The sequence below is a fragment of the Protopterus annectens genome, chromosome 3.part1, assembly GCF_019279795.1.
Source record: "Protopterus annectens isolate FY-2018-M chromosome 3.part1, PAN1.0, whole genome shotgun sequence".
In the NCBI taxonomy this organism is placed as follows: Eukaryota; Metazoa; Chordata; order Ceratodontiformes; family Protopteridae; genus Protopterus; species Protopterus annectens.
Genome location: NC_056732.1, coordinates 407678641 through 407684374, shown reverse-complemented (window position 1 = coordinate 407684374; position 5734 = coordinate 407678641).

Sequence of the window (5734 nt, the reverse complement as noted above, 5' to 3'; positions counted from 1 at the left end):
TTGGGTCTAATGTTACTATGATATTCAAAGGAGGAATGAGAAATAAAGTCTGAAAGGTTAGCATTTTGAATTTTGGTCCTTTTGCATACACAAAGAGATACAGACAGGGAAGATCAACAGCTTGTCTCATTGAAAATTCTTTTTTTTTTTAACCAGAAACATTCCAGAGTAGAGGCCTTTGCCCCTCTATCTAGAGGCACTGATTCTATGATTGTTTGGGTAAGTAAGTGGCGAAAAATCTGAGAAAAAACATCTGTTTGATTCAAAAGACGGACAGAAATTCCCCTGAAATGCAATATTTGTATACAGTGCCAGCTGTAACCCTCCTGAGCCACCTTTTGGCACCCAAGAGTCTGAAACAATATGTTGACAAAGGGAATGTAAATAGCCAGTTTCTGGGACAAATCTTGAGGGATAGAAGCAGGAGGAGAGGGGATGGGGATATAATATTGGCTTAGTCATTCTGAAGTATTAGACTGTCTCTTTTTAGAAAAGATCCTTGCTTCTTGTTGTTCCCCTCCTGACATTGCTTTTTTACTCCATATGCTATGAGGTGGCAAGGATTTATTTGTTTTGTTTTTTAAAAAAATAGAGGATTTGAGATATTTGTAAAGGGGGCTTGAAAAATCTTAGGCATTCCCCTGAATAAACTTTCCTCATTCATTAAATTGTTTGAGGACCTATGTAGCAGAAGGGCCAAACAAAACCCCCATATCTAAAGCAGAATTCAAAATGTCAGACTTTGTTTCATCACCTAACGTTTAATTGTGTACATAGACTTATCTCCTTAAAACTGCAGTAATAGCTGTAGCCCTAAACACAGTATTTCTACAGTCACTCACACTCTTCAAATCATGTTTAGATACTTGGGTAATACTAGAAACAGTGTATTCAAAAAGGCAGTACCTTCTGAAGGAACTGTGGTAGAGTATTCTCTCAAACTGTCTACACAAAACAGAACAAACTTCCACATGCATGCCTGGTAGTTAAGAATTATATAAGATAAAGTTGAATAAGAGAAATTTCTCTTACAAAACCTGTTCAATCTCTTGCCTTCTTTGTCCACATGAGATAGATTGGTATGGATCAAGTCTTTTTCCAGCTGGTGAAGAAGAGATAGCAGATGGGCCTGATCTAAAATAAGAGAACAAGACTTTATTAGTTTGAGGTAGTTTACAAAGTCTATCTGCCTTCTTGGGGACGGAAGTTGAGAGTCAGGATTATTACAGGCAGCATTAAATACATCATTCAAGTTTGGCAAAATAGAAAAGATAGACATAGAATGAAATATATCTACTTGTAATATATCAAAATATCTCCTCAGTTCAGGGAGATCATTACTTTTTCCTCACAAAAACAAACAATTTATCTTGGAAATAAACCAAAACTGTCAGTGTTATCCCTTACAACCAGCAAAAAATGAGTAGTAAAAAGTAACAGGGAAAACACCGGGCACAGGATTCCCAAGCACTCCAAGAGCCACAGCAGTCCACTCAGTGCATTTTAAAAATGAAGTCTTTTATTCACATCAAGAACTCCATAAGATTTAGGGCTTTCGTCTACTGCACCGTAGACTTCATCAGAATCAATTAAAAACATTCTGCACTGATATTTATACCATTTTCAAGCCAATGAATTAATTAATTAACAGCAACTACTTCATTAGCTTAAAGCAACAGTAACAAACTACCATATATGAGTCCCATTTCTAAATAACTGCAAATGTAAAACACTAAAATAAATAAACTGTATAAATAACTGTTGTCATTCATAAAAATATTAAAAACCTAATACCAAAAACATGTATTTATGTATTAAACATACAAGTTGTTCAAATGACAAGCTGAAACGTATATATAATAGTGTGACATATTTATGACAATGATATACTCATACATATTATTATATCTACTATTTTCTTAATTCCAGCGCAGGTGTAATACTAATATTATTATTAATACCGGGGGTACATTTTGCATTTAGCAGCAACTGCCATCTCACCTCTCTCTCTTTGAAAATGGTTTTTATATTTCCCCCCATGGGCTGTGATATAACTATTTCCACAATGCCAAACCTGAAAGCAGAGCAAGTAGGATTAGCTTCTATGTCTATATAGAGCACTATTTGTATCCTTTCTCCTTATATTATAAAGATGTTTGTATATTCTGTTTTTAAATGCTCTATAGGTTTTCCCTATATAGAATGCAGCACAGATGTTGCACTTAGCTAAATATATCACGTGTTTAGTATTACAGTTCCCTTTTGTAAAAAATATCTTTGTTTTATTAACATTCACAAGAATAATATAGTTGTCCTCTATGATAGCAAAGCACTGATTACACCTGACACATTTCCTAGTCCCTTCATTGGTTCTTCCTTGTGCTTGTATACCTCTATTATATTCAAATTTATTTTTCATTTTCGGGGCAGTTTTATACATGAAATTAGGCTTGTGTTCCAAGATTCTATAAGCCTTGGCGTCACCTTTTAGGTGAGCCCAGTTTCGTGAAACTATATTTTTTTTATTTTTGTTGTTGGATTATATTCTAATATTAATGTGCTACTAAAACTATTGTTTCCCTCTGTGTTTCTATAACTTACCAATTCTTCTCCTAACAGTGGCTTATATTTTTTACCCCATTCTCTCATAGCATATTGAGAAACACCATTAATCATAGAAATGGGGTATCCTCTATCCTTAAACATTTGATCTATGTTGGCAATCTCACTTCTCATCTCTTATATATACTACAACCTTCTAACCCGTCATCCTTAGGGATACATGAAAACAAGTCTACTACATCTATGGTTAAAAAGATTAGATCCTTGTCCCATATTTCAGCTTTCAGTCTGCTTAAAAAGTCCCACGAATCTTTGACCAGATACTGAACTTTATCATAAATATGTTTTAAGGATCTATCTATCACCATTCAGTATGGAAAGGTCTTGGACTTGCTTCCAGATATAATGGGACGCAATGGGGTGTTCTAGAATGGTCTTATATATTTTGGAAACCCCTATTATGGTAGCTAAAGTGGAGTACTCCACTCGCAAGAAGTTGTAGGTATCCTGTGAAATTCGATCATCTAACATAAATTCTTCTAAGTATAGATCTATACGTCTATGAGCTACATTTACCTCATTAATAGATATAAAAAATAAAGGAAACTGCTCAGGTGCAAAACCATGCAGAAAATAGCAAGCAGCATACAATGAGTCTCTTCAGACCAAAGTCATATAAATCACACCAAACAGCATACAACAAGTCTCTTCAGACCTGGAATATAAGAATAATCCAATCCAATGAAGAAAAATGCTGTTAACTTCTTTAAAACCAAATCTGTTATTAGCAGATATCTGGTAAGCGCTTTCGCCAAAGTGGCTTCTTCAAACCATAAGAGTATAAATCAGTTCAAGACACACCTTATATACATTCAAGTACACCTTCAATTACTAATTAAGCCTAATGATGACATCATAATTAAAGCATATACATTTAAAGTGAACAATCAAATAGTATTACAATACACCTATACAAGGAGTAAAGACAAAATATTTAAAACATTATTACTGCATAAAAATGGACATCACTTAAGCATCCTCCTCTTTATTTCTCTTAAGAGGAAATAAACTGGTGACCACAATGATACATACTGGTTGACAAAAAAAAAAAAAAAAAAAAGATGCATACTTTATTTCTACTATGTTTATGTACTATGTAACAATTATCATTCCTTCATTGTTTCATTGTTTATATTTCATGTTTTTACTGTGTGGAGCTTTTCTCCCCGGGCCTCTACTGAAAATGGAAATATATCCATCTAGACCAGCCCGGTCAACAAATGTAAAATAAATAAATCCTAAAGATATTATATAAATAATATCTTTAATTAATCCATCAATAAAACAATTTATTATAAAAAATAAAAAATGATTAAAAAACTATTTAAAATGAAACCTTCTGTTTTTAAGAGCTGGTCTTAAAGGGACCTTATTATTAAGACCAGGGTGAATATGAGCTTGCAGTCTGATAATCCAGTTAGTTTCATTTATTTTGGTATAATTCCTTAGGTCCCCTCCCCTCAAACTAGGTGTATTAATATATAAAACTAAAAACTTAAAAGTATGTGAATTGTTGGTTTCTAAAACATGTTTAGACAAAGCATTGGTGTTTGACCGAATAATGGATCTGATATAAGTGCTCCCTCACCCCTGTCCTTAAGTCTTCTATCGATTTTACCAACATAGAAGGCAGGGCAAGAAGAGCATAAAGCGAGATAAACTACATGTTCCGTATCACAACTAGCACTGACATCAAAGCTAAAAAATTGAGATGTATTGGGATGTATAAACATGTTTAATTCACATATAAATGTGCAAAATTACACTTATTACATGGTTTGGTGCCTAAATGACTTCTATTTTCATGGAATGAAGTAGCATTAGTATAACATAAGAGTCTATATAAATTCTTCTTGTTTTTAAATAAAAATTGTGGGTATTCACCCACAATTTCCCTAATATTAGGGTCAACTGTTAAAACATTCCAATGCTTGCACAAGATGTCTCTTATCTGGTAGAAATCATGTGTATAGAATAATGAGATTTTTTGTGTTGGTACATTGACATTGGTGGCATTGCTTTCTGTAGTATAATATTCATTGTCCTGCTCTGAAAAATAAGGGCATGCCCTATCTAATCTAAAGTTCTCTATACACTGAAAACCTATAGAAATTTCATCTTCTTTGTATTTCCTTGATAATAATCTTTTATGGAGGGTTACCAATTCCGTCTCAAAACTACCAGTCATAGGGTTTAACCTAGATGCCCGGATTGCCTGACCTTTAATAATATTGGTAAAGACATATCTAGGATGCATACTTTCCCTGTGTAATAATGTATTTTTATAGCAAGGTTTTCTGTATACACCTGTGTTGTTTACCATTCCTAAGTTCAATATGAACATCCAAGAAGGGGATACTACAAGTTGAGACTGTCAAAGTAAATTTCAAAAAACTAGTAAATTAATTGATTTCTTCAAAGAAACTATTCAACTCATCCTTACTACCATACCAATTTTTGGTCTGTGTCATCGGTGACGCCAATCCGCTACTCTACTTTGAAGCCATGGCCACTAGCAGTGAGGGGCCTTCTAATAACGTTGACTTTGAAGCTTTAAATGCTGCGTTTTTAACACTGGAGACTAATTTATCAAACCTGAAAAGACTCCAGATGCAATGCTTTCATTTTGAAGCATGCATTAAGAAAAGGATAATTCCCAGAGGGCTCAGAATCTTAAAGATGCCGACAACAGGAAACACTTACCCTGAGTTGTTGTATTGCTGGCAACAGCTTAACATTGAGGTGAGCATTAGATACATGACTCTTCTCAATGAGTTTTTTGCACCAGAAGAAAGTAGACTACAAGAACTCATTAAAAAGCAACAGATTAACTTATATCAAAACTTTAATGATACTGTTGTTGAGCCGTTATTTGACCGATTGGTAGATAGTTTTTCTCTGTTTGAAAAGCGATTATTAGAACAGAAGAAACATAAGCTCCAAAGAGATGTATATGATTTTTCACATGGCCAAGTCTTTACTTGGCCTAGGTATGGTAATACTAACAGGCAGAATAGTAATACCAACAATAACAGTCTGTCATATGCATTGGGTTCAAATGCTACAAGTGTTACCACTATTAATAGTAGTAAAAACTCTTAGATAGTATAAA